Source organism: Coturnix japonica, chromosome 15 (assembly GCF_001577835.2).
Source record: "Coturnix japonica isolate 7356 chromosome 15, Coturnix japonica 2.1, whole genome shotgun sequence".
Classification (NCBI taxonomy): Eukaryota; Metazoa; Chordata; class Aves; order Galliformes; family Phasianidae; genus Coturnix; species Coturnix japonica.
The window spans coordinates 9,349,168-9,362,568 of record NC_029530.1 but is presented as its reverse complement, the minus strand read 5'-3'; the positions used below and the strand labels follow the sequence as shown (position 1 = coordinate 9,362,568).

The 13,401-nt window shown below is 44.1% G+C and overlaps 1 long non-coding RNA gene across 1 annotated transcript in view; it reads left to right on the top strand.

Annotated features, from left to right (window-relative positions):
- The first annotated feature begins 10,722 nt into the window (after positions 1 to 10,722).
- Positions 10,723 to 13,401, top strand: part of LOC107321521 — a 41,071-nt gene continuing 38,392 nt past the window's right edge. Inside the window, exons 1-2 of the long non-coding RNA XR_004309049.1 lie at positions 10,723 to 11,363; positions 11,447 to 11,623. This is a non-coding gene — a long non-coding RNA (uncharacterized LOC107321521). The remainder of the gene's footprint in view (positions 11,364 to 11,446; positions 11,624 to 13,401) is intronic.

The following is a 13,401-nucleotide window of genomic DNA, read 5'->3' as shown; positions in this document are numbered from 1 at the left end:
GCTTTTTGGACCCGCTGAGAACATCTTTGTTGTTTTATGGATTATGTATCCCGAGTACATTTCTCCATATTTTCATTATTGTTTCTATTGTATTCATAGAGCAAGGCTTCTCCCGTCACCTCTCCAAGAACATCTTTACATTCCCATGGGCAGCGCTTAATGAAAGAGTTTGTAGCTTAATTTAGTGCCAGCAGTATTTGTCTTAAGGTTTTGAAGGCAGGGAGATCAAATCCAAGAGGAGTTCTATTTTTATTAAAAAATAACTCCAGTTTCTTATTCACCGCTTGTCAAATGGATCACAACAGCTCCACTTAATTATCTTCATCTACCGTTCTACTCTCTTCGTAGCATTATTTAAATTGCCAGTCTTCAAGATGCAAAACTTAATCTTCTGCAGGTGCTTGATCTTTCAGCCCTCATTTCTACAAGCAGCTCTGTTGCAATCAGTGCCTGTGGAACGTGTCTGTCGGTGGGTTTTGCTTTCTATGCATCTCATCAGGTGGTGCAGGGAGAGAGATGGGGCTGTGCCCCCCCTGCTCTTCCCTGGTGGTGTATGGGGATGTAGATGAAGTGGCATTTGGGTGCTGGGTCTCAGAAGGGCTATGATGCTCAGACAGGAGGATGGATCCTTCCTGTCCCTTCAGAAGATGCAGATTTCTGCACAGCCCAAAGCCAGAGCAGGGGCGGGGGGGTGAAGCTTCCACCTGCACCCAGCAATGGATCATGCTGTTTCTTAGGGGAGGTGATTTTTCAGCTGAGTCTGTGTTTTGTCTCCTTCTGAGGTTTCACTTCTGTAGTTACAGGCTTGTACTTCCTTACAAGGAGAATAATACATAACCACAGGTGCTTATTGACTGGGGCACTATTGAGTTACAAATAGACTCGCCTGTGCCTTGGACAGAGTAGGCGCGGGAGAGGGGAATGAATTATTGATAAGGGCTGTGGTGTAAGGAAGGAGCATGGAGATGGCCCCTCTGACTCACACCGCGGCTCTCCTGCTGCAGCTGAAACACATCAAAGGGACGAGCAGAAGCGCTGCCTCTTGCATGCAAGTGCCATTGGCGGTAGTGGTATTGCAGGGGCGGAGGAAAGCGTTGGGCTTCATTAGCTGGCACACGATCCCAGAGTCATTAAGGAAGGATGAGGTTAATCTCTGAACACGGCCTGCCAGGATCTTGCCTGGATCTCAGCGCTTTTCCAGTGAAATATCTGTGAAATGCCAGGGCCAGTGATGGGAAACGAACTTTGCCTGCAAGTGCTCCCCAAGCAGCAATCAGGGCTTAAAAGGGTTATTGACCTGGAGGAGGAAGAGAAAGATTTGTGAGCGATGAGGAAAATCAATGTGTCACAAATCCTTTCAGAACCACTGTCCTCTGCAGATGGCTCATGGCCCAACTCTGACACCCCAGAACAGGAAGGGTTTCAATTTTGGGTCTTCCACCCGCTCACCTGGCCAACAGCAGAGCATTACAAGGGCTTGGTGTGGATATGTGCTCATTGCCATGTTGGTTTATCATGGTGACATATACAGAACTCTGATGCAGCGTGGGTTGAAGAATGAGTCCTTTATGAAGAGGACGCATTGCAAATGGTTGGCTGTGAATTTCAGACTTAGCCCTTGGCCTTTTCTCCTGTTTTGACTGCGAGGTGCATAATTTATCCATATTTTCTCTGGGTGTCTGAGCCAGTGGGCATTCAAACTTTAATTTTGCAGGACTATTTTGCAACCTCATGATGAAAAATACCATCAGTTCCCTTCCTGTTGGATCTAGTTAGAATTTGCCCCCTGCCCCTGTTGGCTAATTTTTCCCTATCGCCTCCCTCCTTCTGATGGAAGCATCAGACCCTCGTTCCGATAGCTATCAGGTAGCCCTCATGTCTTCAGAAGACTTTAAAGCGAAGATGTAGGGTTAATTCCAGCTAAATTTAAATATGTTCTGGTATAAAATGTAATCTCCTATCATCAGCAGCTCTCGTAAACGCTACTTTGCTAAAATGCCCAGTTTCCAAGCTGTGCTTTGATATACAGTTTATCCATTCACTGCTCATTTTTGATTGGTAGTAAAGGCTTTTAGTAAGGATGACAAAAATGTTTTATCTGCCATCATAAACGTGGTTTTATTAAAAAGAAAAAAAGAAAAAGAAAAAAGGAAAGGGGAGGAATGAGAAAAACGCAGGTCCCCAGTCTTCTTTTCATAACTTATTGGGAAGGACTTTATAGCTGAATCAGCTGCTGAGTTGCCATCTTTTTATCTAGGATGCAAATTTAAGTGTTTCTGGGCTGTAACTGCGCTATGTGTGGGCCCTGAGGTACCCCCACAATTGCTGTCTGAAGGCTTAGTGCTGTGGGAGAGAAATAGGCAGTTTATTGCGTTCATCCTACCAGTCTGCTCCTCTTACCCCAGCTCTCTTTGTAATGCACAGCATTTATCTTTTCAGACTTCTTTCTTCTCTCTCTCTCAAAAAAGAAATAATACCAAAAAAAAAGCATTTCTATTTTTTTAAGCTGTGCTATGAATGAGCTCTTGTAGAACCTCAGGAAAGCTAAGTGAGCTCTTGCAGCAAGAGGTTCCGGTCCCTTGGGCTTCTATGGATGCACCCAAAAGCCAAGGGACAGGGGATTGCACTTACATCAGGATCAATCACTATCAGAGAAACCTCAAGGTTTTGCTGGGCTTTTTTTGGCATTACCTATGTTGAGTCTCGGTGCCAGAGTGACTCCTGTTGGGAGTTGCTCCAGATATGGAGTTGGATATTGGGAAATACTCACAGAGTGGTGATGCATTGGCAGAGGCTGCCTGGGAAGTGGTGGGGTCACTGCCCATGGAGGTGTTCCAGAACCATGGGCATGTGGCACTAAGGGTTTGCGGGGGCAGATTAGGGTTGGTTTGGGTGATCTTAGTGCTCTTCCCAATCTTTATGATTCCTTGATTCTGTGATAGTATTGGGCAGGGTCCTGCAAAGGCATCCTTACAAGTGGTTTATTTTAGGACTTCCAGTATTGGGGTTGAATCCTACCAAGTGCTTTTGCCCAGGTTCCCATCCATCTGTGAAGTCAGCATGGTGGATATCGTGCTGTATATTGATCCAGATCTAGCACATATCTTAATCTGCTGCAGAGACAAAAGCATCTGGTAGAGTGCTACCAAGCATCTGGAGATCCTTTGAGTCTCTGGAGTTGTATTTGTCAGCAAATGAAAATGGTGTTTTTTACTGTCTTGTTTATTTATTCTATTGATGTCAATAAATTTGGAGTTACTCTTGAAATTACTTGGAAATGCTTTATATTGAGTCTTACCTATTTTTATTGCTTCTGAAATGAGCTGCTTTTTTATATGTCATCTTTTTTGATATATTGATTTTTTATTTTTTATTTTTAATTATTTCATCACGTTTACTGGGGAAAACAAATTTAAAAAAAAGGGAATAAATAAGTTTCCCAACTGTGTGTTTGTATGGCAGTGAGCAATAGAGGTCATCTTGAGAAGCAGTGTGGGTGTTTGCATGATGAAATGCTTCAGTGGTTTCCACAGCAGAACTTCCCTCTTGGCTTTTTGAGCATGAGAAGTCAAGAACTATGGACTGTCACTGTTAGTGAACCTATGGACTCCTCATACTCCAGTAGATCTTTCATGTGGTTGTTGAAACTGTCCATGTCTGGAGCTTATTCTTAACATATCTGGTGAGGCAGAACCAGGACCTGACGAAATCTTGCCTGGAGATCTTGGCTTTCCATCTGAATGTTGAATGGTTTCTCTTTTTGTTGTTGATTTATGCCATTTTTAATCATTTTGATATTTTTTCTTCTTTATAATCCCAGGGAGAGTCTGGAGATTTTCCTGCATGAGCTCTCAGGAATGAGCTTTCTTTGGCTCAGTGTCTGTATTCACTCGTATCTAAGAGGATTTGTGGGATGAGTTGTGACTGCTTGACATGGGCTATTTGTTATTCTTCTCAAACTTTGAAAGTTTCAGTGAGGTGCAGCAACTTGGAGCCGAGGCAGTGTTGAATCCTGAGAGTTCAGGTTCACAGTGACAGTAAATACAGCAAGGCTGTCTTCTCTTTGCTTTCACTTTTCTCAGAGCATCTTATATTGCCTTACTGGGACTGGATAGTTCAGTCTGGTTCATGTGGAACACTCCTAGTACAGCAGAGCCTCAGGGTTAAGATGAACATCTTGTGTTGGCAAGACCAAGATACATGCATGGAGGGACAATCAGTTTAAGCATGTGAGAAATAAACCCTTGAAGATGCCTGATCCCATCCCTAGAGACACCAAGGTCTGAGGATGGGGATCTGATCACCTGTAAGGAGTCCCTGTTCATTGCAGTGGAGTTGGATGAGATGGCCTTTAAAAGTCCCTTCTAACTCAATCCATCTTATGATTCAAGAGCATGAGTATTTTGATGCTGGCCCTTCTAAATGGCTCCACACATTCAAAGCACTATTGTGGGTGATGAAGTTCTAGGAGACCATGGTGCAAGATAAGCTCCCAGAGCAAAATAAGTTGGGTTGCTTTCACCCGTAGGCAGGACCTGGGAAGAAGGAGTTAATTCTGAGACCTGTCAGAAGACACCCTCAGCCAGAACAAGACACCTTCCCTTGCTTGCATGCAGTCATGCCTGAGGAGTTTCAGGCTGAAAAAGCACACACACAAAAACAATGTTCAGTGTTGAGCTGCCAGTTTGGGCTCTGAGGATTGCCTTAAAACAACTCATTGCTCTTCCTGCATTTCCTAAACACAGCAGTGCCAGTCCCAGCAGAAGCGTATGTGCTAATCGCAATAGGATGTAATAGTTCTGCATTCCCCTTGGAGAGCTCTTCTGTGGCTCCCATGCCTCCGTTCCACCCCTGCTGGGGAAATATATTAAGGAATTTAATATTATTTGGAAAGCTGATCACAAAAATATGTTTCTTATCCCCTAGGCACTGTTGCAGCCACACACTGACTTTAACTTTCCCATCCACAGGCCCTTGCCAAATGCTTGCCTGTCCCACAGCTCCAGCCTATTTTAAACTCTTTCTCAGAGTTATGGCTTCTTTTTTTTTCCCATCAATTTCTCCCTCTGATACTCCCCTTCTCCCCCAGCATCTGCAGTCATGCAAAAAGCTGATGGAGAATGCTGGTTCCCAGTGGTAGCTTTGATGCTGGAGCAGCTTCTCTGTCACCAGGCTGTCAATGAGGAGCGTGATGGGGTCTCTGCCTCCCAGCCAGGGGTGGGAGCAGATCTCCCATGTTATCAGCGTGACACAAGAGCAGATTTGTTTTCAAGCCTCTCTATTAAAATTCCATCTCGCACAGCAGAGCTGGATGCTTTCTATTTCAAAAGTTACCTTGTAGTTTGTATTTGAATAATAATAATATAAAAATGGCATTAGAGACCAGGAGCCTTTTTGGTGCTTTTTTGACTTAAAGGAGAAAATAGGGAATTTCCATTTCAAGGCTGCAGAAGACTAAAAGACCCACCAAGCATCCATATTATTGACTAAAGCAGAACTCTGCAAAGTAATACACTGCAAAAGTACACACCTCTCCCTCTGCACAGGTGATAGAACAAACAGCAGTTGACTGTTAATCACACTGCTTAGCACATTGCTGGAGTGTACCCAAATGCCACTGTGTCGATTGCTGTGTAAAAACCCATTTGGAAGAAGAATTAATAAACCCGAGAATGCAAATTCTGATCTCTAGTGTTATTTAACAACAGTGAGTGCCACTTCCATAGCACGGTACAAGGAATGAAGGCTGACACGGCTTTACTATGGGCAGAGTAAATCTCCATGCCATGCTGGAGGCTGATAGTGGATGTTTCCACACTTCATTTATCAAGGATTGAGCACAGAGTAGGAAGGCTGCAAAGAAACCCGCAGCCATGCTAAGGCTACATTTGTGGTGTGATGCTGGTGAGCAGCTATATCACCCAATCAGTGAATTCATCCAGCCATTAGCATTTGCTTTGGTGGGTATGGACTTGTAAGCAGGGGATCCTTGCTTTTTAGCCTTGTTTCCTGAGGAACTGAGTTTTACATGGGAGGGATGTCTGTTTGCTTCTTGGCCTCATCCTTCCTTTTCCTGATGATTGGAAAATACATGAAGCAACTGAATCCCTATGACAGAAGCAGAGCTTTCAGAGACAAAAGCAGAAACTGAGAGAGACCCAGAGCAGTTCATCCAGAGAAAGGAATAAAGTTCAACCTTCACCCATCTCCAGAAGGAGTGGGCTGCTTAAAACACCAGGCTATGATATGCACCACAGCAAGCAGACAAGAGAAGATGATAGAGGGCTGAAAATACAGCCAAATAACTGGAGCCCAGATGCATGTTAGAAGGAAGAGATTGTGGTGCGTGGCTAACAGATTTGCAGGAAACACATGATAAGTTGTTCTAAACTGGAATGCTGTAAATAGAAAAACTCATTTTCCGGATGTATTTGTTTCAAGATCAGTTTTGACCTCGAGAAGCCAAGAAATACATGCATTCATTTGGAGAATGGGGGGAAAAATAAATCCCAGATGGGAAAAAGCCAAAACACAGATTTATATAAAGCTCTGTTTTTGATATATATATTTTTCAGCAGAAAGAAAGTGCAAGACTCGCTCTTGCAGCTCAACATGTACATACAGGCCCAGGTATTTACATTAACAGGTTTAGAAGATCTCTGGGAAAAAGCAAGATATAGGAATTTGTACCGTCCTGTCTGCACCTGTCAGACTTCTCACACTACAGACTTCTGAATGATGGAGTTCGTCACCAGAACATTGCCCAGAAAATCACTTTTCAATGAGAAAAAACATAAATAAATGGAGAAAACAGAATTAAATTCTTAGTTTTTTTCTTTCCTTATTGGTGATCTATGACTCAAAACTCTGTCTGTAACTCAGTGCTGCTTTCACTAAGGGCACAGCTGTGCAACCAGCCCCAGCAACAGTGGAAGGACTTGATTTGTGAATGGAGTAATACAGTCACGCCAGCACAGGGCTGCTTAAAACCATGGCTGCATAATATTGGGTATGGCATCAATCTGATCTTCCCACTGCACTTGGGCAGCATCAACTGGGCTGAAATTGATTAGTTAATGGAGTGCCTGGTTTTAATTTCTTTTCTCAGCTCTGCTTGTGGCCTAGAAAAAGCAAAGCATAATCAGCACTGCTCCCAATTAATGATTTCTAGATACCCCAGATCAGCAGACAGAGTTTAGGAAGTTCATTGCTTTTGCACAGCCATCACATGGCTGGGAGATGAAGTTGCCTTTTGCCATTCAGGAGATACTCAGCTCGACAAGACGTGTTGGCTGATGCTGAAGCCTTGGGAAGGATCTTGCAGCAGCTGTCTTAAGAGCAGAGCGCATAATTCTGTTCAACAAGTGAGGTCAGCCCGAGGAAAAATATTGTACAGGCTTTGCCAGTGCTGTTGGAATGGATAAATTACACCTGAAGTCTGTTGGTAAATAAAGAAAGAGGCTTTCTGTCCACCTCAGTGGAGTGCTTAATATCTGTATCCAACCTCCAGCTACTGAGGACTTGCAGATTAGGGGATGTGGTGGTGTTGTGGTGGTTCCTGTTGGCAGTTACGCTACTGAGAATACTTTGAACTCTGTGTTTTTGGTTAGTGTGTGAAGGCTCTAAGGCTATCCAAGCTGACACGTGCGGTTATATCTGTTAGGATTCTTCTCTTCATTTCCAGAATCCAAACAAGACAGAGATGGGCTATTCTGCAGTCATTCCAGTCCAAAGCTGCTCTTCAGTGCAGAGAAGTATAATAAGATTCACTGTACCAGAGAAAGAATGAAGAAACAGGTCTAGGTGATTGGCAACCTTTCGGAAACATGATGTTCTTGAGCTGTGTTCCTGTCTTCCCTTGTGCATCTTGTCCACTGACCTTCCCATAGATTATGTATATGCATTATGTATTTCTTAGCTTGTCAGATAGAAACTGTTTATTATTCTGTTGAAGAGCTATAGTGCACGTAGACCTCCCTTTCAGAAAATCCTGTGCACATAGATTCAAACCACAGGGCACAAGGACTGGAGGCTGGCAATGTCAGGTCTTGGTATTACTACTAAGAGTCACAGAAACCACCGTGCAACCTTCCAAAGGTTGTGCTTACTGGGAACAATATTTAGGACTGTCAGCACTTAATTCTTGGACCTGCTACTGTCATATTGCTAAAAAAATTCAGGTGAAGGCCTTATCAGCACCCAGAGATCTGTATCAGGGTCTGCTGTTTATGCTAACAGTCAGACTTGGAATAAGCGTACAGGAATTTTATCTTTGTGAAGCTGTTTCAGTCCAACTCCTTTTATAGAAAGATAAATGCAGCAGATATCAACTCTTATCTTGGGATTTCCAGTATTTCCTTTCAGGGCTGCTTGCTAAATGCAATCAGTTGTTACTGGAATCCCTCAGAAGAACTTGATCATGCAGTTCCTGTGGTTTCCCTCTCCTCTTCCAGGAGAAGAAATGGAGCAGTGCTCTGCAAGGAGTCAGCATGCCTTGGCCCCTTTACAGCTCTGTGCCATTGACGCTGGCTCAGCATCTCTGCAGAAGAAGCTTTCAAAGAGCCCTTATGCAGCACCAGTCAAATTAAACTCTTGGGTTCTATACCATAGGAAGTTAGGTAATGAATTCTGAATACCATCAGCTAGATTGATAGTGACAAAACTAAGCCAGTGGTCAAGACCATGAGCAGGAGAGGACCTACTGAGGAGAAAATAAACTACTGCTACTAGTCTAGGAAGATTAGAGAAACGAAAGCAAAGAAGGAGAATACTTCTCACATACTTTTCCCTACCAAAGCCAGCTATTTGATCTGAGATAGTCAACCAAGCTGCCTCTGTGGTTGTTGGAGCCACAGAGATGAAATTATCCATCCCTAGAAGTGTCCACCTGCTAACAGTACACAACCAGCTTAGATCAGACATAAACATCACCTCATCCGATGTTTAATTCATGAGAAAACTGCAGTCACAGTGTCTGCAGGGATTGAATCCGACATCAGCTCCTCTAGGGTCTTGTAGGTCCATGAGGGATTGACAAGGTGGGCTGGTCCTGGGAGCACTCACTGCACAAAGTGGCAGTGTGGGTATATGTGGTGCACAGCAATGCAATGAAGCCCCAGTGAGCCCAAGGTTATTGACACACAGAAGAGAAGGCAGTAAGAAAACCAAGTTTTCTGTGTTGCATGAGATGTCAGACAGGCATAGATCAAGAGGAATTACATGGTTTATCATCAGGAGGAGACACAACCAAAAGGCAAATGGGGTATCACAAGACCACTGGGTGTTGCAAGAGACCCTCAGAACTGATGGAAAATGTATGTTTGATGGTATTGAACAGTGTAATATCTAATTAGCTAATGGCATGTCTGATGGGAGGTCTGTCCAAGAAACAAACGGGAAATGACTTGCATTGTGCAAGGCTCAGGTTGCATGGTGCTGGCAAGGTAAAATTTCAATGACTTGGCTTTGAGACTTTCTGAAAACCAAAGGCTCTCATCTCTGCAGCACCTCCGTGGGGAGCCCATGCATCACATTTCCAAAACACAGTGGGATCTGTCTGCTCATCTTCTTCTGCATCTCCTTAGCTTGGTGATGAATCTTCCCACCCAGTGCAGAGCCCTGGCACAGACTATAGAATAGCTTATGTTGGAAGAGGCTACGCCTTGTTCTTGGCCTTGTTGAACCTCATTAGATTCTTGTGTACCCACTTTCTGAGCTTGTCCATTCTCTCCGGATGGCGTCCCTTTCTTCTGCTGTGTAAACTGCACCACTCAGCTTGGGGTCATCAGCAGATTCCTGAGGGTGCACTCAATCCCATCATGTATGTCATTGGTGAAGATGTTAAAGAGAAGGTGGCCTTTGAGTGTCCCAGCCTTGCACTGAGGCACTGGGCTCACAGCCAGCAAAAGCCCTGCCAAAATTCCTTCCTTTGCAGGACATTGAGCAGGCAGCACCTTTGTCATCTCAAGCTCCCTTTACCAACACTGGCTGCCAAGCACAGCCAGTGGTACCAGTGGATAAAGTCTATTTGGACAATAAGCTTTCAGCATCTGCTTTGAATTGCTAATAGCAGAGAATAGTTCTTGATCTTTTTAGAACAAAGGAGTTAACGAGCTTAATTGTCTCCCTGAAACAATAGAGCGATTATCTCACTGAGAGAAGAGGAAGTGGTAGATTCAGCACTTCTGAAGGCGGGCTCCTGAGAGTTACCCAGCCCAGGGGGGCCTTGAGCTGGGTTTATAACAAGGTTTTGCAGAAACATGTCCCTGATTTTTCCATATATATATGTATATATTTTCCCCCCTTGCAGTGTTTTGTTGAAATGACAGCAGGGTATAAAGGCCCCCAAACACAAGGCACTTTGGGAGTTGTGCTGTTCAGTAATAATCAAAGAGCTCAACAATTTAAAACAAAAACGCCTTCACATGAAACACTCTTGCCTGATATCTTTAAGGTCCCTCCCAGGCTAATCCATTCTATGATTCTGTGACATGTTGGATATGGCCCTGTAAGGGAAACTGTTGATCAGAGCCTGAACCTCTGATTAACCATCTGAGGCAAGTAACAAGTCTGCTGTGGGAGCACAGGTGAAGGTAATTCATCTGTGCTCCTGTAAGGGGTGGAGCTTGACTCCACCTCTCCTAGATCCCATTTAAGTGCTGACCACAACTGAAAGCCTCAGCACTGGTGAGTCTTTTCTTAGATACCCTATGGCTTTTTATTCTGTAATTACAACTAGGCACTTGTATTATTCCAACTACATAGGCCCTTTGTGCATGCACAGAAGTGAAACAGATTTCCAAGCTGAATTTTGTTTTTTTTTAAATGATACTCTGAGATTTCATTAATTTTGCTTGTGTTGTGCAAAGTTTATAAACAGGCACAATAGAAAGAAGCTTAATGTGATGAGAAATATATCGTAGACTATGGGGATTAAGTCTGAGGAGATTATAGGGCCAGCTATTCTGTTCCCAAAATAAAAACTCAGTGCCATGGGTGTTTGTATAGACTCATCATGTTGTTCCAATTAAACCTCAATTGCTGTTCCCTCTGGCTGCTCTTGCTATCCATGGTTCTGGTCAGCACAGGTGTTTGGCAGTAAAAGATGTCAATGAATTGAAATTGTTGCTAATATTCAAATTACCTGTTTTCATTTCAGCTTCTGACAACCCCCAGGAACAAAATGAATGCCTGCTTGCCAGCTGGAGGGCGAGCATCCAAAAAGGAAAAAGTGCTCCTTTTCAGCTCCTACAAGGGTATTGTGATCAACAGAAGTAAAGAAATGTAATCCCATTGCTTGGTACGGTTTTCTGAAGGAAGCAAGAGCTGTGGAGGCTGTGGAAATCTGAATGGTTTTCCATGATGTATGTTTTGCAAGGAGAAGTGGGAGAGATTGGGGCACAAAGTCTTTTGGTTTCCCATCTATCTAAAGCATCTTGTATTGCAGATTCTAATGGGAACTGAACACATGGCTCTACCCTAATGACCAGCCTGCTCTCAGTAGGAGTGGGAGATCAGGTGAGATCTCACCTTTGGCCATTACCAATTGCTTCAAGGAGAACTTCAATGTTATAAAGCAATGACTGCAGCCAAGATGATGAGGCTGTTGATGTCAACCGAGCAGGTAAGTTCAGAGTAATTGAAATAGGGGTGGTTCAGGGTTGTCCTGTGTGAGGCTCTGCAGAAAACAGGCTGTGGGGAAGAAGGAAGAGAGGAGTTACAGAACCTTGTGGTTGGGGTTCTTTTCTAGCTCACAGAAAAGGGAACAAAGTATTGCTGGGCTCAAATGATCTGATCAGCAGTGCAAAGTCTCCTCTGTTTTCCTCTTTGGTATCTTTGAGATGCTCTGAATGAAGGATCCCCATCACAGCACAGAATGTGTAGCTGTATGAAACTGGGTGAGGATCATCCAACACTATATGTCCCTGGAGACAGCTGGGTGGGGAAAGGAGAGGGCCAGGGAGTCCAGCAGCAGGGCTCTGGTGCCCTGGGTACTGCTTTGGCCATTGCAACAGCAGTTCCCAGCCCCTGGGGTTTCTTCAGTCTTTATTATAGAGCAGCATTTTGTTAGCAGCAGCAATGCAGGCAATAATCATTCTGTGGCTACTTCCATCTTACGTGAAGCTACAATAGCTCTGACCTAAACTTAAAAGAAATGTCACATTCCTCAGGACAGTGTGGGGAAAATTGATCCTTGTGATGACAGCTGAACAATCATGGAGATGCACTTTTGCTGGTTGGAAATGTCATCCTCTCTCTCTATTTCATGTACTCTTAGGGCAGTCCTGAACGTGCAGGCTGTTTCTTCCTTTTGCAGTGATCTCCCTGAACCCTCTTCCGCCTCGTTGCTTTGCCTTATTAAGAACTACACAGAGCCCTTTGCTACCCCAGGATTGTGCTCTCACCTCCTGCTGTGCATTGCCTCCAACACCTCTCAGCTGTGTTAGGTGTTAAGCCTCTGGGCTCCCATCTGCTCTTTGCTAAGCAGCCATCCTGCAGCATTGCAAAGGCTTGTGATGCTCTTCATCATCTGTATCGTCCCTGGTTTTGTCTTCCCACGGCTTGTGCTTTCAGTCATTCTGCTGCCAAGATGCAGCAGGGCTGCCAGCATAGGAATGCCAGGAGAGAAGGCTTTGCTTTGCCTCTAATCCAAGCAGAGGTGTGTGTCCCAGGGAGAGGATGCTGATACACACTACAATGCCCTGTGGAGCAACCCCATTCACACTTTAACAGAGAAGCATTTTAATTAATTGTCAATGGTTTTTTAATATATAGATTTAGCAGCTCTGCCTGAGTAAATGCTGTTTGAGAGATTAAATTCTGTTTGGATTAATGGCCTCTGACAGCTTTTCCTCCTTTGCAAACAAAGTGGGTTTGAAGTGTAATAAAACAGAGCGTGGGACGCATTGAACATGGAGAGCTGTTCAAGCTGGCAGCCAAGTGAAACACCACCAGGCTCCATCCAGAGAAGTCCACAGACAAACACACCTTCCAGGCATAAAGGCTTTTTATCTGATGTGGCTTCAGGCTCTCCGATTCCCTCAGCCTCCCATACAGTTGCTTATGGCAACCTACATCAATTGTGTGCGTGGAGTTTTGAAAGTAAGGACTCTGCAGACTGTGGGGCTGACATCTGCAGCATCTGCACAAAGGCACATACTGAAAAGCTTTCTTTATTCTCTGTATGTCATAGTCAAGAGGAGACTAATCTACAGCATGGGCATATAAGCAAGGTGAGATCTACTTTCCAGGAGGATTCGAAGAAGTAGTGGTGCTGAGTCCAGGATATAAAGTAAACTGGGCCATATATGTTTGGATCTCGTGCTTATGAGTGAGCTTTCAGCTCATTATGCAGCTTGTTAGGGATATTATTAATCATCAGTGAAATCTTTTTACCAGGTC